Consider the following 23980-nt stretch of genomic DNA (forward strand, 5'->3'; position numbering starts at 1 on the left):
TCACCTGTTCTCGTCGCTTCAAGATGTGGACCACAGTTGAGTCATCCACCCTTGTGTCTTCCATGATGTTTAGGACAGACATGCTCATGTATGTCCGATCCAAGTGGACCGTTGTCCACAGGACAAACACCAGCCTGTGGATACGTAGGATCTACGTTGAAAGACAAGGATGCCTGAAAAGAGTGCTAATTTACGGGCCAACAGTGAGACGCAGCCTAAGGACAAGAAGAAGACCAATGCGGTGCCCTTTATGTTAATGAATACATTAACATAAACCCAAAGGCCCTTTTGAGGGCCAGCCATATTTCTCGAAAAGAGATAGCCTTTCCATTGCCTACCCCTTTTTTTATTTTATTTTATTTTATTTTATTTTATTTTTTTTTAAAAATCCCATGTTCAATTTCCCTTGACGCTATACAGTCCCACCCTGTTTAAATTCCTTTGACGCTATACATTCCCAATTCCCATGTTCAATTCCTCTTGAGGCTATATCGTCCCACGATTTTTCTCTATGTTAAATTCCCATTGAGGCTATATGTTCCCACGATTTTTCTCTATGTTAAATTCCCATTGAGGCTATATGTTCCCACGATTTTTCTCCATGTTAAATTTCCATTGAGGCTATATGTTCCCAAGGGTGTTTTTAATGCTAATTCCCATTGAGCCTATAGTATCCCACTTCACTACTGAAGTCACTTGGGAAGGGTTGTATCATTGTGGATGATTGTGTGGAGTCTCCCAAATTGCAGTAAAGTGCTCGTGATTCCTACCCCCACCCCCACCCCCGTAAATTGTTGGCAACTTTTTGTTGATCCATGCATTCCTACTTGAGCTCTTCGATGCAGTCTTGTATCCCAGGGCGGTTTGTTTGGTCTTGCACTTTCCCCTCTCTACGGCTAGGTTTGGAACTGTCTTACTGAGACCAATGTATGGTTAATCTGTATTGTTTCTGGGCTTTTCCTAATGATTATTGTTGGGTTCATCTGTATTGTGTGAGTGTGTGTTGGATTTTTAACATAACTTTAACAATTTTTCAGTCATATCGCTACGATGTCTGCAGTGTGGCAGATTACAGTGTTGTCTAGCACTGTGGCATCATGCCGCAGACATGTAGCATCATGTCCCACCCAGTTGCATTATCCTGACAGCAAGCCGACTAGTTTTAACACTAACCTCTTAATGCTGAGCGCTTAGCGAGGCACCTATTAGTACCATTTTTATAAGTCTTTGGTATGACTCTGCCAAGGTTCAAACCCGCGACCTCCTGTATCCGAGGTGGATGCTCTAACCACTAAGCCATCTGTATTTTGTACTTAACCTTAACCAAAATCAAGGTTCATAGTATACCTGGCCAGTGACATTTATTTTGTAAACAACATAATACATAGCTAATATTTATGTAAGAGTAGGTCAAATATTCAGGTCAAAGTTAAGATGATTACTTCGATTTGAATCCAAATTTCCTATTAGTTGTCTGAGTATTTTCAGAAAATGATAATTTCTATCAAGGTCAGTTAGAGGGTATATACTCTTAGAATTACTCATTCTTGGTTTAACATCTGATGGAGAACAATCTTATTGTTGTGCTCAGTTTATCATTTGGGTGGATTTATTTATTCAACTTATTATTCAATGGAATTGCATTGATTTACTGAATAATATTCTTGGACTGGAACATTAATTTGGAATTATAGTAAATTCAGTTAAGAACATTTTGTGTTTTGTTACTTTGATACATCCAAAATCTGTTAGTACATGATCACTGTCCAGGCCACTGGGACATTAGCACCTTAAAGACAACAGGCACATCAACACATCCATTATTGGAACACCACTGGAATTCCATTGGAACGTCATACATTTGGACTTATAATGGAGCGTTTATGACTCTTTGGGACTTAATTCAAAATACTGTAAGTTCTTTTTAAAATTTTACTTTGTATTGTAGGGAAATAAATTATTTGTTGAATTCTACAAATCTTGTTGAATTTTTGCTCTTTTGTGTTACTTAGTTTAAGAACATAGAGTCGAAACACAGTCGGTGGTTGTTTCGTTCCTGTGATTACGCTTCTTTGAACCATGTGTACTCTTATCCCAACACATCGAGTACCTCAATATCTGTCAAGCCTGCTTGTTTCCTTCTGGTTCTTCTCGCGGTCGTACTGCTTATCTTTGGTGGTCTACTGGTGATCAGCTGATCTTACATGCCTACAATCCACCTGTCTTTTCGCATGGCTAATTGGTATGCAGTCTTTGCTTCCCCATTTCTCATATTCGAGAGGGATACTAGACCTACGGTGAATTGGTATACCATTTTTAGCACAAAACTGGGATAATGAGGCTTTTTATAATGACATTTAGAAGTCGGCGACGTTTTTATCACGAAACTCTTATTTAACTGCCGCTAGGCTATCGCCACAAGCTAGTTCAAGTCACCGTCCAAACCCTTTACCAGCTCAAAATAATCGGAAGGCAGCTAGAGTAGTTTATCAGCTGTTTCTTTTTTGTACATCAGCGTATTCGCTACCAATATCACATCCTCCTTCACCCACCGTCAAACTCGAGCGCTAACAGATCGGCTCGGTATTAAAGAAATGACACCAGAACTTTAATATGCTAAATGTCAAAACAGAAACAAGACTAATCCCTTCCGTGGTTGGTGTAAAATGAGTCCAGATCACCATCGTTGTAAGTATAAATAAGTGTCCCATAGATTCAGACCAATAGCGTAATGTCTGATTTCCCAACCTCACTAGCAACTATGTCTTTGTTCCTGCACAATGCTTTGAGCGGTGGTTCACTAGCGCAGGTCGCAAAGCGTACACTTGTAATTTAAAAAAAACAAACAAAACAAGAACACAAACCTTCGGACAAGTCATCGTCAAGAAGATAAGTGTAAAGATTGAAGGAAACGAATTGAACCACTGGAGGTAGTTATTGATGGTAAACCACACGGAGTTGTGCACAGTAATTGACGAAATGTTTATGTGCTCGTTGTAAAATATGACAGCTATCTGGGCGGTTGAAACGGCCGTAAGAAGGATAGTTTGGTGCTGGCTTTGCTAAGGGTGCTTGTACTTTTTGTGCGAGAGAGAGAGAGAGAGTTTATGGGCCCTGTCTGCACTGCCTGTCTTCCACTGTTTCTGAAAGGAACTCCAACCACGACCGGTGGGAAGGGCTTTTCGCATCTGCTTGCACTATACAATGTTACATTTAAGGTGCGTCCTATTTTTTTAGGTAGTTAAGGGCTTCGTCCTTGGCACAGTTGTCTTCGTTTAGTACCCCTCGCATTCCGCGAACTCGCGCATGCAGTCATGTGGCAGATCTCCGACAATGGGTTGGGTTGGTTTTGGTCATCACAGCACAAAACCTGAATGCACCAACAGGTGTAGCCACTCGAGTAAGATCTCAAGATTGTGGCGGTGGACTTAAAATCTGGTCCCAAATAATACCATGGAGTCCGTTCATTATGGCGTTCAAGCGAAAAAAAACTGATAGGTTTTTTGCGCGGATATCTCCACCGTATCAACAACGCAGCTTTTCTGCGAGTAAGTGGAGTCGGGTGAGATCGAGCAGGAAGCCAATGTCGCGTTGACCCTGGGAGTTTCTGAGTAAGGAACTTCTATTTATCTCCACGCGCTCGTCCAATATTTGGACTTAGGCACGTAGGCTGTTCTCTCATTAGGGTCCAGGGCTTTTAAAAAAAAATAATCTATAATACACTACTGTACCAACAAATGAGTATTATTTTCGTCTGGATACTATAGTTTGCACACAAGTGGCTCATTCGTTATAGATGTGTTTGGCTTTTACACGAATTAGAACGTTATCTAGCCGGGCCATGAGCTCAGGCTTGATGCAGATAAATTATGTTGCAACCCGTATCGCCTGGGTAGGAAACATTTGCAATAGGTTGGTAAGGTTGATGTCCACACAGCCAAGCATGGAAGTTCAGAGGTATTTGTACAGTGGCTGCTAGCCGTCGTTTTAATAAAATAAACTACGTCGTTGATTGTTGCACCTGTCTGGCGGACTCGCTTCCTCCACATTGCTAGCTTTTGGCGACGATCCTCTATTAGGCTTTGTTCATCTAAGGGAGTTTTCCAAGTGCTCTACCACAGGTTGCGCATCGCAGTTCAGGTCACCCTCCCCCATCTATATTAGGTTGTTGAGGTCTGGCTGTCTGCTGGCGTAAAGCCAATACACTACTGCCTTTATCAAATAACTATTTTCATAATAAAGCATATCTCTACCAGTAAGAAGTCTAGACTTTTTATTACACCGGATCATGCTTGTCTACTACCGCTCACTCATCCTTCTCCACGTCGTAGTAGATAAACTTAATGCAGACGAAAAATTTTCATCTGTTGTTACGACGAGGATGGTAGCAAGAATAGGGGCTGCACATGATTCGCTCCTTTGTCTATTTAATTTCCTTGATTTTGGTATCGGCATAATGTCATGGTCGCCGAGTAGGAGTGAGTGGTCCTCTTCGATGCGAAACGCGGTAAAGAAGTACGCAACTGTGTCGACTTCAAACTCATCCTTAACGTCAAGAAGATGACGATACATAGCAGGGTTTATGAGAATAGACACATGGTGCCGTGCTAGCTTATCAAGGTCAATGGGGACTTCGAATTCCTCGGTTTCAATATGACCAAAGCGGTCCAATTCCTGCTGAAGAATCCGAGACCATTACGGGCTCGATGGGGGTAGGGGGGTGCCGCTTATGGCTTTATATTGGCTACCCAAGAGATGAGCATTTTAATTTTCGAAAGTACCCAGTTTGTCTTTTCATGCTGAGAGCCGCTGTGGGCCGTTTTAAGAAATGGAGGCAATTTTTGTGGGTCAGAAAGGGGGCCTGAAGGATCAGAGGAGGCAGGCATGGTTTCCGATAGCTTGGTCAGTTCACTCACTACTACTGTTTCTGTCACACGATACAGAGAGCAAAATTCAAATAGTATGTAAGGTGAAACACAAAAACACATGTTTACACCTCTTTTGTATGTATGTATTTACGTATGTATGTATGTATGTATGTATGTATGTATGTATGTATGTATGTATGTATCGCAGACATCGTAGCGATTTGACTGAAAAATTGCTAAAGCTACGTTAAAAATCCAAATCACACATACAACACACACACAGTTTAGCAATACTTTTGACTCTACGAAAACATCCAAATCACATACACACACAGAGAAACACACACAGAGTTTTAGCAATAATTGTGACAATATACGATGAATTGTTAAAACTACGTTTAAAAATATAAATCACACACACACACACACACACACACACACACACACACATGACCCTACTGCCTCCTATTTGCAGTTAGATTTCATCTGATTAGGGACTCTTGAAGCATACGTTAAAGTATACAATTATATATATATATATAAGGTTGTAAAGGTCTAAAGGGTCTGTCGCTAATGAAGCAGTATTTTAAAACTTAACTATCAAAAAAATAATAAATAATGCTAAATAGTTACCGCAATTAGATGTTAGAAATCAAACCATTATTTCTGAATCAAGAAATTATGAATCAAATGGATAGTGTTAACCTAAACAAAGTCAGACTATTAAAACTATTGTTGACAAAATATTCTCGCCCTTGCAAATATTAATTAATAAATCAGTTCAAACCATCATGTTCCCCGCATAGCGAAAGCTAACTCGTGTCATGCTGATATAGCAGAAAGGATTCAAACTTTTATCATGGCTAGAAAGCTACTTATCAAACCGCTATCAACGAATTTTCCATCGGACTTGAGTATCGTCAAAATCTCAAAGAACTACTGGGGTTCCCAAAGGTTCCTTGACAGGGCCTTTACTATTATGTTATTATGTCTACGATATACAAATGATTATAAACAAGTATGGAGAAAAACTTAATGTATGCGCAAACGACATGCTTTCTTGTTACTTTTAACACTTCGAAAATATCCAGTTTAAAAATCACTGACGAGAAGACCGACTATTCCTATTCGAAGTTTTCTTTTGACCATATGCATTTGCTTCTTGTTAAAAATGACAATTTGACTAAAGGAATACGACCTCTCTATTTTATTTACTCATTCTGCCTCTCTCCTAAAAAATTTAACTTGCCCATGAACATGTACTTTGTACATCTGAATTTGCCCTAACTGAAATTGTGTTTTTGTCCCCAAGTGCATTAGTAGTATATGGGGCCACCCTAGCGACAATGGGAATTAGCATTACAAAACCCCTTGGGCCACTCTAGCGACAAGGAGAATTTAACATGGGAATAAATCGTGGGTCACTTTACCGACAAGGGGAATTTAACATGGAACTATAGTGTGGGTCTGTCTAGCGACAAGGGAAATTAACATGGGGGAATAGAGTTTGGGCTTGTCTAGGGACAAGGGGAATTGAACATGGGGGGAATAGAGTTTGGGCTTGTCTAGGGACAAGGGGAATTTAACATGGGAATAAATCGTGGGTCACTTTACCGACAAGGGGAATTTAACATGGAATTATAGTGTGGGTCTGTCTAGCGACAAGGGAAATTAACATGGGGGAATAGAGTTTGGGCTTGTCTAGGGACAAGGGGAATTGAACATGGGGGGAATAGAGTCTGGGCTTGTCTAGGGACAAGGGGAATTTAACATGGGAATAAATCGTGGGTCACTTTACCGACAAGGGGAATTTAACATGGAACTATAGTGTGGGTCTGTCTAGCGACAAGGGAAATTAACATGGGGGAATAGAGTTTGGGCTTGTCTAGGGACAAGGGGAATTGAACATGGGGGGAATAGAGTTTGGGCTTGTCTAGGGACAAGGGGAATTTAACATGGGAATAAATCGTGGGTCACTTTACCGACAAGGGGAATTTAACATGGAACTATAGTGTGGGTCTGTCTAGCGACAAGGGAAATTAACATGGGGGAATAGAGTTTGGGCTTGTCTAGGGACAAGGGGAATTGAACATGGGGGGAATAGAGTCTGGGCTTGTCTAGGGACAAGGGGAATTTAACATGGGAATAAATCGTGGGTCACTTTACCGACAAGGGGAATTTAACATGGAACTATAGTGTGGGTCTGTCTAGCGACAAGGGAAATTAACATGGGGGAATAGAGTTTGGGCTTGTCTAGGGACAAGGGGAATTGAACATGGGGGGAATAGAGTTTGGGCTTGTCTAGGGACAAGGGGAATTGAACATGGGAATAGAGTGTGGGTCTGTCTAGGGACTAGGGGAATTTAACATATGGAAATTGAACATGGTGGGTCTGTATAGCGTCAAGGGGAATTGAACATGGTGGGATTGTCTAGGGACAATGATGGTAGAGGGTCAAACACAACAGAGACAGAGACATACATACACTAGTACAAGCGTGAGATTTATATATAAAGCATTACCAAGACCTGAAATCTTGCTGGGGTGTTCAAAAATTTGCATAATTGTAATGATGCTATAAATAGCTATAATCAAGGAAATGCTCAACGACAAAATGGATGTGACTAAAAGTAACGCTAAAATGACGAAATTGTTCCAGAATTTAAAGGAAAATAAACATATCCCCGAAAATTAAGTTACAACGGTTTAGAATAAAATGGATAAAATTAGTAACTACTTACAATATCAACTTGTGTGACGATCAAGGATAAACACCCATGTATCTATTTATAGCTATAATCAGCTAAAATTCCTATGAAATTCCACTATCTATTTATAGCTCCAACTTGTGGGTTATTCCTTTGGAAAATCCCATTATCTTTTTATAGCTCAGCTTGAGTGACGTTCCTGTTTATGAACTCTAGCATATATGTATAGCTACAACCTGTGGAAATCCCCAAGTCCATATTTATAGTCTCGAAATTTCCAGCGTCAGTGACGTCACTGTACTGAACACTAGGGGATAAATATCAACAGTGTTGCAAGTGGCTGACCTGAATACGCGCTACTGTAGGTAGGTAGGTAGAATGTATTTGATAGGGATAAAGGGAGTTTTATACGGACAAACAGAGACCATTAGACACACACACACACACAAACACACAAACACACAAACACACACACACACACAACGTACGCGCGCAGACACACACACACACACAAACACACAAACACACACACACAACGTACGCGCGCAGACATACACACACACACACACAGAAACACACAACGTACGCGCGCAGACATACTCACACACACAAACACACACACACTATAAAATAGTTAAAATTAGTAACTACTTACAAAATCAACTTGTGTGACGATCGTCGATAAACACCCATGTATCTATTTATAGCTATAATCAGCTAAAATTCCTATGAAATCTCACTATCTATTTATACTACAACTTGTGGGTTATTCCTTTGGAAAATCCCACTATCTTTTTATAGCCTCAGCTTGTGTGACGTTCCTGTTTATGAACTCTAGTATATATGTATAGCTACAACCTGTGGAAATCCTCAAGTCCATATTTATAGTCTCGAAATTTCCAGCGTCAGTGACGTCACTGTACTGAACACTAGGGGATAAATATCAACAGTGTTGCAAGTGGCTGACCTGAATACACGCTACTGCAGGTAGGTAGGTAGAGTGTATCTGATAGGGATAAAGTGAGTTTTATAGGGACAAACAGAGACCAATACACACACACCCACATAACGTACGCGCGCAGACATACGCACACACACACACACACACACATACACACATACACACACAGAGGGAAGAGGAAAAAACAAACCCCAAATATACTATCAACACAGAAGGGAGATAATGCAAACCCCAAATAAACTATCCACACAAACGTACGCGAACGCATACAAACCCCAAATATACTATCAACACAGAAGGGAGATGATACAAACCCCAAATAAACTATCCACACAAACGTACGCGAACGCATACAAACCCCAAATATACTATCCACACAACGTCGCTAACGCATACAAACCCCAAATATGCTATCCACACTCGGGAGGAAGAAGAAAAAAAACAACCAAATATACGATCTACACAACGTACGCGAACACACACACACACACACACACACACACACACACACACACACACACAGGGAAGAGGAAAAAACAAACCCCAAATAAACTATCCACACAAACGTACGCGAACGCATACAAACCCCAAATATACTATCAACACAGAGTGAAGAAGAAAAAGTTTTTTGAAAGCACCTAAGTCCTCACCTGCAATGACCAACTCTGCCAAACACCTACACCCCACCCCACCCCACCCCCACTCCCAACACTACAAAACCCATTTAACCCGTTATTTTATGGCATCAGTGTGTGATTTAGGAAACATCAAGACACAAAATGATGGATGAATAGACTGACTATTGTTTACCGACTTGCATGCCTAAAGAGCGTGCGTGAAGGAAAACATCCTTCCATTTCAATTCTAACTAAAACATGATCCAGAGGGATAGAGAGAGGTGAAAGAGCACAATTTCATAAAGTGTGAGTAAAAAACAAAACACGCCATCCTTATTATACAATGTCAAGACCAAGAGACACTTACGTTTTCTTTCTGGTCTATTCTCTTTTAGAAGGTAGTATGAAATTTCACATCAGGGCCAACGCATCGGCTGACATTGTCAATTTTTCCATTTCCATGTCTTTACTGGCACAAGTTCTTCATCATCTTCAATTTCTTCTTCTTCTGAATCCCTCTTCTCTGTTTCGTCTTGTTTTTGTTTCTTCTCTTTTCTCGTAGGGCACTCTGAATTCCAGTGTCCTTTCTCCTGACAACGATATTAGGTATCTTGACTTTTGTCTCTCTTTCTTAGACGAAGCAGGTATTCTGGAGACAAATACCCATTTACCTTTGCAGATATAGCAAACTTCATTAGTACTTACACACTTTCGTTTGACTCTCATCAAATCAACGACCAAAAGAGTAAGTTTTGTTGCCACTTTCGCATGTGAATTATGCTTTCGTATGACTTTTAGCAAATATTTGACCAGCAGGTCGATTTGTGCTGACTCTTCCATCTTCTTGATCGTTTGAGAGCGGAATGAATACTCTGACGCTAAGACACTCTCCTTATATACAGAGACCTGCTGCATATGAAACCTAGTCAAATGTAATTTTGCAATAAGATGAAACGATTTCATTGAGGAAGTAAAAGGCAATGATGTACCGTATTGCCTCACACAAAACCTGAAGTGTTAGTTCAAATCCGTGTCAGCGATTTCGAAGACGACATAACTGGGCTTTAATCAATGCTCTCCAATTATGCCACAAAACCACGAGTCCTGATTCACGACAAAAGAAATTTCGTTCGGTCCATAAAAAATAGTATCACATCTGAGAAACGCAAAAACGAACTTCCAGAAAACTGAGAACGACGGCTTACACCTACAACGTAAATGTATGAGTTCAAGTAGTGCGTAAAACTTAGTCAAATTAAATGTTTATAGTCAAGACGAAACGATCTCTTTTCGAAGAAGAAAGCAGACACCAAACGACAATGGCGATCCGTGTCACACAACACTTTTCAAAATGTGTATTATCAGAGGTTTGTTCTAGCGATCTGCACGGTTAAATTAAATGTTGATGTATTTTGCAATAAGACGGACACAATTTCCATGGGATCGCCCATGGTACGATTGTTCGTGCATTAGTTTAATTTTTAAAAATATTTTTTTATATAAATCGCCTATAGGATAGACCCAGTAAAGCATGGTCATTCTCGTCACTGTCTCAATAGCTACTCAAGTCAATTCGAAGCGAACGCGGTAAGAAAATAAGTATAGCCAATGAAATGGCTTACAACGGGTGATGCATTGTTTTGTTCTAGGACTGTGTGGCATAATAATCCCTATGTTCTTGCGTTGTTACCATTACAGTGCAGACACTGAAATGTGAACTTACAAGCCCTCTTTGTGTGTGTGTTGTACCATTTCCTCTTACCACATCAAAATACTGAGCGTGACAGTATTGGTTCGCGTTTTCAAGCTGACCATTTTTTTATATCTCACTTAAACATTTCGACATAAACACTCACACTCACATCGGTAGAGTCAGAACAGACGTGTTACAGTATTGAGGTGCATGTTATCTTTTTTTTTCTTCAAACTAATAAATTTGGGGTTTGTATGAAGTAAAGAACCGAAAGTACAGTGAAACTCAAGGATGATGACCCAATCTGTCTGTCCATTGATGCGTGTATTTACTTAAGAAGAAATATGACCTCTAAAACACAAAGAGATACGGCAAGCATGATTAGATTAAACACAACGATGTTTTTCCTTCACGCCCGTGTAATTTAGAGTTTCAATCGTCTTTGAAGACAAACTTGGTCTCCTTTTGTAGGGCTTGAAATAATAAAAAAAGCTGAAAAATCTTAAGCACTTTGCTATAGATAATTTCATCAACAGACTAAACAACATAAATACCGTTACAACAATAGAAAGCCTTAAATCTTCTATCAAAAAGAAATGCATGAAAAAAATTAAAGATTAACGATAACTAACCAATGAAACCGAATTTAACAAAGGCAATGACATGTGAAGAAATGCCTCTCACTTTGGAAAGGTAGGCAAATGTACTCTGCCATGTACCATCAACTTGAAAAAAATTATAAACAGAGAGAAACCTGAATTCAAAATTCAGTTGTTTTTTTTCTTCAAAATTATTTCGTTTCTTTTTTTCTTTTTGTTTTTTTGGAACAAATCTAAGCACTAATATAGAGTGGAAAAGGGAAAATGCACATACAAGCCTTGATATTTCTGAAAAAATGAGGGGATATTCCTAACGTTCATAACCACCTATATATGCTTGGACTTGTCTGTGACTTATCCACAAAACAAGATGTACATATTTCTGGTCAAGCTGCAAGTGTGTGCGTGTTTTTGAAAATGGTAAAACTTGGATATACAATTTTCTCGTGACACTTATAAAGTGAAGAGTCTGTGCAAGTGTCAAAAGCCAAAGTCATATAAGTTTTGTATTTTGTACGGCTTGTAAAGATTTCCACTTTAGGAAATGTGAAGTATCACAAGTTATTATCACAAACAGAAGTGGAACATAGGGGCTTGCAAGAAAGAAAATAACCCAGACAGTTGGTGTCATCAAGAGTGCTAGAGACGGTACCCGAACTTGCTTGCTTGCTTACTTGAATTAAAGTGATTTTCGCTCTAATGGAGCATGTATCACTGGTTTAATAACGCACCGCGTGATTTTTAATTACTCCTGGGGAAGGAAAGAGAGCCTCATCCCCCAGGCTTTTATGTACTCACAGACTATTTTTAAATTTAGCCACTCAGGTGTAGGTCTAACTAGTCCTTAACAACCTGACTGAAAGGCTTTAAACATGAGTGGGAATTGTCTCACCACACACTCATTTTTCTGTCCGAGCGTGGTAAAGGAGGAAAAAGGTGCTCAGCAAGACAGCCATGGATGTTAAGTACTCACCAAAACGCTAGCCCGTACTTATTTCAAATCAAGTCGTGTCACCAAAAAAAGACGACGTGTACGACATCAAAGGCATTGTCAAACGCAGAATGCCTCAATGCTAACTGGCTAGGTCTGCATTTCTTGCTCCCGCTGCTGTTGCGTATATTTCTTCCCTCCACACCGAGTTCTGGACCTAATTCTTTTAATTTCGTTGTACCCGAACTTACATTATCCATATTATCACCAACAAAAAAAAAACAAAAACGCACAGACCTAAAAGAAACACTCACTCACTTTTTTACAGAACATTACTATTTGTAAAATTTTGATAAGCGACGGAAACGAACAACTTAGAGTCACACTTTCTAACCAAGATAAAGAAATCATGTGCTGAGAGACTCACTTCTGTATTTTTTCTTCTAACTGACTAACATATCATAGGCAATGGAATGTTATTTCTTTTCGAGAGTATGGGGTAGCCCTGAAATTTTTTTGGGGAACTTGAAGCTATGGCGATCGCTTAGGTTATAAGATGGCGGCCTCCTCTGACGACAGGCTTTCTCACAGGATAAGGTCTGCTTCTTCGGAAAAGAGAAGAAGAACTCTTTGGTGTCGATACGACAATCGACAAAGCCTCTGTTAGGTTCATGCTGCTGCTGTTGCTGCTCTCTCTGCCGTTTATGAAGTCTGTACTTCTCCATCCATTCTTCTTTCTCCTTCTTGAATTCCTCCTTGAAGAGCTCTTCTTTCAGGTCTTCAGTGACTTTCAACATTATGATATTGTCTATCTCTTCAGGTCTCGGTATCAGACTTGTCATGACCCTATGCAAATTCACATAGGCTTCGTTCAACTTGGCTAATCTTGAGCACATCTTCGTAGGAAGATAAGTTAACAATGGATGGGCAGACTGGAGATTACCCCGTTTTTATGGTCAAAGCGCAGACGTGAAGAAAAACATTACTACACGGTTTTCGAGCCGGAACGTTCAAATAGTGTTATGGGAGGGATAGAGAGAAGTCAAAGAGCATGAATCAAGATTCCTATAGCCAAACAAACCACAAAGGCATTTTTTTCTTCAAAACACAACATTTTTTATTCATACTAACAAACAACTCTAACATTTTTTTAACAATAATCCAACACTATAACATCAAACATTTTTTTCAAATACCAAACATTTTTTTCAATTCACACTCTACTTTAAACAGGGCTGACAACGTTGTGAATGAAATTGTGATTTCCACTGTTGGAAGTCATTAGGCCATTGATGGACACTACGTTTCCTAGTTAGAGACAAAATATAAGCATGCTGGTCACAAAACCATCGATCTACTTTCACATCGTTTCTTGAAGAAGAACGAGGATCAAAATGAGTCACTAAATGTTCTAAGGAATAGCCCAGGCTGCGATGATGCAGAAAATACACACAGTACTGTCCACACACCAAGGAATCTGTGCCTTGTAATTTCACATTATTGAATCGGGTGGTCTGAGCATTTCTTCTCATAAAGTCGATGATATCGTCTTCCAAAGGGGGCAATCCGTACGAATCGAAATATTTCACACATCCTTCTTGAGGAAAGTAAACGGCTACCCAGTGGGTTCCTGGGAGATGACTGTCGTCCGTGTTAATGACATAAGCTTGATGGTTTTGAGGTTTGCGATGAGGGAGTTCATCTTTAGCACAGACGACAGGATTCCAAGAAGCAGTGTACGAACTGTGGTTCAAAAGGTAATAAAGTTCTCAGGTATCCATTTTTTGTTTTTTTCTTAAGTCATCAATTCGATCCTGACTTTCTGCTTGAAAATGTCTGACAAGTAACCGTTTTCTTCGCCTTGTCTCCCAACTCTAATCCAACAGAGCTTCGATGCGATGGATCTCTTGAGTTGTTAATGGAGGACAATAATATTCACGCAAGCCTTTATACCACTGTTGTAACACGTCTTCTTCCGAGATGAGACTCCCAGCTTCGTCCAGATATTCGTCCAATTTTTCTTCTTGACTCAGCATTAGGCATTTATCGTGTTGAATTTGACTGGGATGATCGTTATGACATCCATAGCAATCTTTCTTGATCAATTCCTTAATTTTTTTTCTGTCAAGACTATAGCATAACAGGAAACTATATGTGATTCTCGTTCTGGCCATCTAGACTTCATCATGATGACTTCTTCGTCTTTGTCTTGGGGTTCTCCTTCCTCAGGATCTTCACATTCCATGTCCAAAGAATCCCTACTATATAAACATTGATAAAAGTCTTCCATGACTTCTAATAGTGTAGAATGACTTCTCTCAAACTGTTGGTTTATATCGTATTGTCCAATTCAGCATACAAGAGGACGTTCACCGTATTATCTGCGCGTAGATTTTCTGCAAACTGAAATTCCACACGCATCTGGCCGGATTTTATAGGGTGAAAATGTCACTCGTAGCTGTCTTGACTTACAATTCGTTAGAGAACCGTTTTCGAAAATGGAGTTTCACTGTAACTTTCCCTTTGGAGAAGGGAATATTTTGTCCCAGATCTCCTTTTATAGCAATGTTGACAGTGTCTAACTACGACTTACTGACGGGTAAATAGTGAGGATGTACAAATTCACGGTGTACGTGATAGGTGTTTGCACCTTCCTGGTCATTGTTTGTGGTACTATCCACTTTGAAAGGAATGACACGCAGTAACGGCACAGAGGTGTGTCCCACCACGTTGTACTCCACCACATCGGAATACACAAAGATCAAATTAAGTCCTTGGTTCAGTTCTACCGGGTTTCCAAAAGCTCTGTAAAAATCAATATTACTTTTCATCTTGGGGCTCATATTGTTTGCGACCATTTCTGCATGTCCACCCAAAATTTCAAACAAACTACCATTGAACCTGAGGGACAATGTGTCCGTATCTTGAAATTTGATCACGAGACGATGAGCCACTTTATGGTACTCAATCTTCACACTTTTTTTGGCTCTGTTCAGTGCTTTGCCAAAGGCTAAGTTGGACCTGTCCGCAATAGTGTCCACCAAATGTTCACCACTAAAATAATAACCTGAAGGAATTTTCAAGGTGTAGATAATGAAGGCTGGATTGCTGGCTGGTCTTGTGTCCCCTAAAAACCCAATTTTATTGATTTCTTCCTCCAATTGGGCATTCAGGATTTCCACCTCGAAAGTGTTTTGCTTTTCGGTGATGTTTTTGATTTGTGTTGGGTGAATGATTTCCACGAAAGCCACTTCCCAATGGGCTTCGTGATCTAACTGGATGGTCTGAGGTAATTTGACCGTGTAACAGCACAACGTGTTGTTGGGAAACACCTCCATGGAACTGTCACTGGGTAAGGTTAAGTAAAATTGGTTGTTATTGCTCATAATTCCAGAGTTTTGTGGCTCTCCGAGGCGATACTGGAAGTCAGAGGAGTGTCTCCGCCCAAAATGGAGTTGTTGTTGGAGTGGTGGCTGGCACTGACACTGGACACAAGGTTCCCGTGGTTCCCGTTCGAGGAGAATTTCAGGGAGGGATTAGGAAGCAGGTAACCGATGTAACTGCTCAATACAATGGTCCACAATTGTTTGTCTCCTTGTTGCAAACTCAAATTGGCAATGGCTGCCCCGATGACACAATACACCACAAAGATTTGGCAGAAAAAGACGATTTGCGTTTTAGGCACACGTTCTCTATACCTCACTCACAAGGGTTGTTTTTGTAAATCTTGCAGAGAAGAATTGGGTGAAGGAGTGATCGCAGTAGCTGAATCTGTGTGAAAGGGAATGATGGTCACTTCTTTTTATAGTCGATGACGTGCGAAACGTCGATCCAAGAATGATAACTGGTCGGATATCCTTTCCAACGTACTTTGACTTCTTTGACACGTCGTTTGCCCACTTTACGGTTTCTGCCAGTTAGAACTCCACCCACCTCGAGAACACAAATAAAATCTAGTCAACAGCCGACTATACCTAACAAACAACCCGTCCCGGAAAGAGTGGTGGCAAAACAAAGGTCCAATTATGTTAGACAAACGGTATGGCAAACTCAAATGTAATTATCGGAGGCACTACGTTCTTTTCTCACTCCGATACTACAGGCAATCTCAGCTGAAATAACAACCACAACAACAATAACAGCGACAGACACCATAGCAGCGGATTTGAAACTATCTACCTCAACTGAAGAATTAGTATCAGAACCAGAAAAGGAAATTGAGGCGGTTGAGGAGGAGGAGGGGGACGCTGACCCTCGTTGAAAAATACACCGAAATGGGGCTAGATCAAGCATTGTATGACGTCAACATAGCAGGGCAGTTTATTAGAGCCATACAATACGTTGCCTTCAAATCTCTAGACACCTTTAAACCAAGACCTTCTCAATGGGGATTAGGGGTCAGAGTTCTCCCCCAATTCTACAGACAAACCTACACTGGATACCCCCTCAGTCAACTGGTAGAAGCCGCTGCTTACATTACCGCCCATCATGGCTACGCATTTCCTGATATCAAGAATCATGAGACTAGGAGTGCAGGAAAGAACGTGAAAGCAAAAGAGAGACGTGTTACCTTCTAACAGAAAAAACAGACTTTTTTTAGGACTCCAAAAGATTGCTTTTTATTAAATAGGGAACCATATTTGGCTTGGTATCCCTCCTTGACTAAACTATTCTCGAAACAAACTTGACCCATTGGAACACTGCAACAAACTTAACTTTTTAAACCTAACAGTGACCAAACTGGTATATGTCGCTTAGACATAATAATTTAAAAAAGATCAGTATGGCTATTTTTATGTACACTAAGTACTAATATTAGACAGATATGTTAGGAAATTTAACAGACTCGTTAGATTTGAACTAATTGCACAGGTGGTTAACACATTATTGGTACTTATTATTGTCTATTAGCAAAAAACGGGACTTGATTTGAAATAAGTACGGGCTAGCGTTTTGGTGAGTACTTAACATCCATGGCTGTCTTGCTGAGCACCTTTTTCCTCCTTTACCACGCTCGGACAGAAAAATGAGTGTGTGGTGAGACAATTCCCACTCATGTTTAAAGCCTTTCAGTCAGGTTGTTAAGGACTAGTTAGACCTACACCTGAGTGGCTAAATTTAAAAATAGTCTGTGAGTACATAAAAGCCTGGGGGATGAGGCTCTCTTTCCTTCCCCAGGAGTAATTAAAAATCACGCGGTGCGTTATTAAACCAGTGATACATGCTCCATTAGAGCGAAAATCACTTTAATTCAAGTAAGCAAGCAAGCAAGTTCGGGTACCGTCTCTAGCACTCTTGATGACACCAACTGTCTGGGTTATTTTCTTTCTTGCAAGCCCCTATGTTCCACTTCTGTTTGTGATAATAACTTGTGATACTTCACATTTCCTAAAGTGGAAATCTTTACAAGCCGTACAAAATACAAAACTTATATGACTTTGGCTTTTGACACTTGCACAGACTCTTCACTTTATAAGTGTCACGAGAAAATTGTATATCCAAGTTTTACCATTTTCAAAAACACGCACACACTTGCAGCTTGACCAGAAATATGTACATCTTGTTTTGTGGATAAGTCACAGACAAGTCCAAGCATATATAGGTGGTTATGAACGTTAGGAATATCCCCTCATTTTTTCAGAAATATCAAGGCTTGTATGTGCATTTTCCCTTTTCCACTCTATATTAGTGCTTAGATTTGTTCCAAAAAAACAAAAAGAAAAAAAGAAACGAAATAATTTTGAAGAAAAAAAACAACTGAATTTTGAATTCAGGTTTCTCTCTGTTTATAATTTTTTTCAAGTTGATGGTACATGGCAGAGTACATTTGCCTACCTTTCCAAAGTGAGAGGCATTTCTTCACATGTCATTGCCTTTGTTAAATTCGGTTTCATTGGTTAGTTATCGTTAATCTTTAATTTTTTTCATGCATTTCTTTTTGATAGAAGATTTAAGGCTTTCTATTGTTGTAACGGTATTTATGTTGTTTAGTCTGTTGATGAAATTATCTATAGCAAAGTGCTTAAGATTTTTCAGCTTTTTTTATTATTTCAAGCCCTACAAAAGGAGACCAAGTTTGTCTTCAAAGACGATTGAAACTCTAAATTACACGGGCGTGAAGGAAAAACATCGTTGTGTTTAATCTAATCATGCTTGCCGTATCTCTTTGTGTTTTAGAGGTCATATTTCTTCTTAAGTAAATACACGCATCAATGGACAGACAGATTGGGTCATCATCCTTGAGTTTCACTGTACTTTCGGTTCTTTACTTCATACAAACCCCAAATTTATTAGTTTGAAGAAAAAAAAAGATAACATGCACCTCAATACTGTAACACGTCTGTTCTGACTCTACCGATGTGAGTGTGAGTGTTTATGTCGAAATGTTTAAGTGAGATATAAAAAAATGGTCAGCTTGAAAACGCGAACCAATACTGTCACGCTCAGTATTTTGATGTGGTAAGAGGAAATGGTACAACACACACACAAAGAGGGCTTGTAAGTTCACATTTCAGTGTCTGCACTGTAATGGTAACAACGCAAGAACATAGGGATTATTATGCCACACAGTCCTAGAACAAAACAATGCATCACCCGTTGTAAGCCATTTCATTGGCTATACTTATTTTCTTACCGCGTTCGCTTCGAATTGACTTGAGTAGCTATTGAGACAGTGACGAGAATGACCATGCTTTACTGGGTCTATCCTATAGGCGATTTATATAAAAAAATATTTTTAAAAATTAAACTAATGCACGAACAATCGTACCATGGGCGATCCCATGGAAATTGTGTCCGTCTTATTGCAAAATACATCAACATTTAATTTAACCGTGCAGATCGCTAGAACAAACCTCTGATAATACACATTTTGAAAAGTGTTGTGTGACACGGATCGCCATTGTCGTTTGGTGTCTGCTTTCTTCTTCGAAAAGAGATCGTTTCGTCTTGACTATAAACATTTAATTTGACTAAGTTTTACGCACTACTTGAACTCATACATTTACGTTGTAGGTGTAAGCCGTCGTTCTCAGTTTTCTGGAAGTTCGTTTTTGCGTTTCTCAGATGTGATACTATTTTTTATGGACCGAACGAAATTTCTTTTGTCGTGAATCAGGACTCGTGGTTTTGTGGCATAATTGGAGAGCATTGATTAAAGCCCAGTTATGTCGTCTTCGAAATCGCTGACACGGATTTGAACTAACACTTCAGGTTTTGTGTGAGGCAATACGGTACATCATTGCCTTTTACTTCCTCAATGAAATCGTTTCATCTTATTGCAAAATTACATTTGACTAGGTTTCATATGCAGCAGGTCTCTGTATATAAGGAGAGTGTCTTAGCGTCAGAGTATTCATTCCGCTCTCAAACGATCAAGAAGATGGAAGAGTCAGCACAAATCGACCTGCTGGTCAAATATTTGCTAAAAGTCATACGAAAGCATAATTCACATGCGAAAGTGGCAACAAAACTTACTCTTTTGGTCGTTGATTTGATGAGAGTCAAACGAAAGTGTGTAAGTACTAATGAAGTTTGCTATATCTGCAAAGGTAAATGGGTATTTGTCTCCAGAATACCTGCTTCGTCTAAGAAAGAGAGACAAAAGTCAAGATACCTAATATCGTTGTCAGGAGAAAGGACACTGGAATTCAGAGTGCCCTACGAGAAAAGAGAAGAAACAAAAACAAGACGAAACAGAGAAGAGGGATTCAGAAGAAGAAGAAATTGAAGATGATGAAGAACTTGTGCCAGTAAAGACATGGAAATGGAAAAATTGACAATGTCAGCCGATGCGTTGGCCCTGATGTGAAATTTCATACTACCTTCTAAAAGAGAATAGACCAGAAAGAAAACGTAAGTGTCTCTTGGTCTTGACATTGTATAATAAGGATGGCGTGTTTTGTTTTTTACTCACACTTTATGAAATTGTGCTCTTTCACCTCTCTCTATCCCTCTGGATCATGTTTTAGTTAGAATTGAAATGGAAGGATGTTTTCCTTCACGCACGCTCTTTAGGCATGCAAGTCGGTAAACAATAGTCAGTCTATTCATCCATCATTTTGTGTCTTGATGTTTCCTAAATCACACACTGATGCCATAAAATAACGGGTTAAATGGGTTTTGTAGTGTTGGGAGTGGGGGTGGGGTGGGGTGGGGTGTAGGTGTTTGGCAGAGTTGGTCATTGCAGGTGAGGGCTTAGGTGCTTTCAAAAAACTTTTTCTTCTTCACTCTGTGTTGATAGTATATTTGGGGTTTGTATGCGTTCGCGTACGTTTGTGTGGATAGTTTATTTGGGGTTTGTTTTTTCCTCTTCCCTGTGTGTGTGTGTGTGTGTGTGTGTGTGTGTGTGTTCGCGTACGTTGTGTAGATCGTGTATTTGGTTGTTTTTTTTCTTCTTCCTCCCGAGTGTGGATAGCATATTTGGGGTTTGTATGCGTTAGCGACGTTGTGTGGATAGTATATTTGGGGTTTGTATGCGTTCGCGTACGTTTGTGTGGATAGTTTATTTGGGGTTTGTATCATCTCCCTTCTGTGTTGATAGTATATTTGGGGTTTGTATGCGTTCGCGTACGTTTGTGTGGATAGTTTATTTGGGGTTTGCATTATCTCCCTCCTGTGTTGATAGTATATTTGGGGTTTGTTTTCTCCTCTTCCCTCTGTGTGTGTATGTGTGTATGTGTGTGTGTGTGTGTGCGTATGTCTGCGCGCGTACGTTATGTGGATGTGTGTGTATTGGTCTCTGTTTGTCCCTATAAAACTCACTTTATCCCTATCAGATACACTCTACCTACCTACCTGCAGTAGCGTGTATTCAGGTCAGCCACTTGCAACACTGTTGATATTTATCCCCTAGTGTTCAGTACAGTGACGTCACTGACGCTGGAAATTTCGAGACTATAAATATGGACTTGAGGATTTCCACAGGTTGTAGCTATACATATATACTAGAGTTCATAAACAGGAACGTCACACAAGCTGAGGCTATAAAAAGATAGTGGGATTTTCCAAAGGAATAACCCACAAGTTGTAGTATAAATAGATAGTGAGATTTCATAGGAATTTTAGCTGATTATAGCTATAAATAGATACATGGGTGTTTATCGACGATCGTCACACAAGTTGATTTTGTAAGTAGTTACTAATTTTAACTATTTTATAGTGTGTGTGTGTGTTTGTGTGTGTGAGTATGTCTGCGCGCGTACGTTGTGTGTTTCTGTTTGTGTGTGTGTATGTCTGCGCGCGTACGTTGTGTGTATGTGTTTGTGTGTGTGTGTGTCTGCGCGGGTACGTTGTGTGTGTGTGTGTGTGTGTGTTTGTGTGTGTGTGTGTGTGTCTAATGGTCTCTGTCCGTATAAAACTCCCTTTATCCCTATCAAATACATTCTACCTACCTACCTACAGTAGCGCGTATTCAGGTCAGCCACTTGCAACACTGTTGATATTTATCCCCTAGTGTTCAGTACAGTGACGTCACTGACGCTGGAAATTTCGAGACTATAAATATGGACTTGGGAATTTCCACAGGTTGTAGCTATACATATATGCTAGAGTTCATAAACAGGAACGTCACTCAAGCTGAGCTATAAAAAGATAATGGGATTTTCCAAAGGAATAACCCACAAGTTGGAGCTATAAATAGATAGTGGAATTTCATAGGAATTTTAGCTGATTATAGCTATAAATAGATACATGGGTGTTTATCCTTGATCGTCACACAAGTTGATATTGTAAGTAGTTACTAATTTTATCCATTTTATTCTAAACCGTTGTAACTTAATTTTCGGGGATATGTTTATTTTCCTTTAAATTCTGGAACAATTTCGTCATTTTAGCGTTACTTTTAGTCACATCCATTTTGTCGTTGAGCATTTCCTTGATTATAGCTATTTATAGCATCATTACAATTATGCAAATTTTTGAACACCCCAGCAAGATTTCAGGTCTTGGTAATGCTTTATATATAAATCTCACGCTTGTACTAGTGTATGTATGTCTCTGTCTCTGTTGTGTTTGACCCTCTACCATCATTGTCCCTAGACAATCCCACCATGTTCAATTCCCCTTGACGCTATACAGACCCACCATGTTCAATTTCCATATGTTAAATTCCCCTAGTCCCTAGACAGACCCACACTCTATTCCCATGTTCAATTCCCCTTGTCCCTAGACAAGCCTAAACTCTATTCCCCCATGTTAATTTCCCTTGTCGCTAGACAGACCCACACTATAGTTCCATGTTAAATTCCCCTTGTCGGTAAAGTGACCCACGATTTATTCCCATGTTAAATTCCCCTTGTACGTAAAGTGACCCACGATTTTTCGCCATGTTAAATTCCCCTTGTACGTAAAGTGACCAATGATTTTTCGCCATGTTAAATTCCCCTTGTACGTAAAGTGACCCACGATTTTTCGCCATGTTAAATTCCCCTTGTACGTAGAGTGACCCACGATTTTTCGCCATGTTAAATTTCCATTGTACGTAGAGTGACCCAGGGTGGTTTGTAATGCTAATTCCCATTGTACGTAGGGTGACCCCATTTACTACTTGCATTTGCAAAGCCCTAGATGATGATTTTTTGAAAAGTGAAACTAAGACTGTGGATATATTGTATTGTTTCAGTAAATAAGTCGTCAGGTGTTGGGTTAGGAAAATAAATTTGACAATAAGCTTGAGTTTATGATTGTGATTAATTTGTCCTGTTTCATCAGGAAAGGGAGGAATGTAATGTAATAAATTTAGAGTATGCGCCATTTGTATATAGCCCTCCATTTTAAGGATTTATTCGATTTTTGTGATTACTTGTGTGATTTTGGGAAGTCGGTATTGGGGGAATAGTCCTCAGCCCGAATAATTAGCCAGTTACTGCAGTGTTGATGAGATTTCGTGATGGCATGGTTAAATCTCGTAGTGAGTTCAGGCCAGAGCTGCATAAAGGCGCATTTAGCCAAGTAGTTCCAATTAAATGTAAATGTTAGCATTCATATCATGTTCATATAAAATAAAATTAGAATTCGTTATCTTCATTAATTCATTTTGCCAGTTTATTGGTGCTGTTCTTAATTATATTAAATTAATAATTTAATAAATTGCATATTTAGTACAATATAATCTTATAAATAAATTTTCATGATTCAAATTTTGGAAACCTGTTTGTTTTAAGTTACGTAACACTAATGGGAAAAAATCGTATTACCATGCGTTTTAATTTCTGCAGCTTCACTAAACTCAGTATCAGTGCAGATTTGGGGCTGATTAATGAACCTACATTTTTAGGGAAGTTCATTTGTGAAATAATAAAGGTGGGAGACATACATGTACATAAACTAAAGTTGAAAAAAAAATGTTCCTATAATCATTCACGATCACATTATGAACGGACAAGAAGTATTGCTTGCTATAATACGAGTACAGTTCTGTTTAAAGGGAGGCAATACGTACACTAAAGTAGATGCTTTGCTATTTGCATTACCTCCCTTATACCGCCCTTATAAAAACAACGGCTATACAGAATTATCTTTGAAATAGCCATCAAATCGCTTCGATGAAAATCTCATTCAATTTTATGTTTTAAAAGGGAATGTTATACGATATGTATATGCAT

The sequence above is a fragment of the Sinohyriopsis cumingii genome, chromosome 17 (genome assembly GCF_028554795.1).
Source record: "Sinohyriopsis cumingii isolate HCF-2022 chromosome 17, ASM2855479v2, whole genome shotgun sequence".
Taxonomy (NCBI): Eukaryota; Metazoa; Mollusca; class Bivalvia; order Unionida; family Unionidae; genus Sinohyriopsis; species Sinohyriopsis cumingii.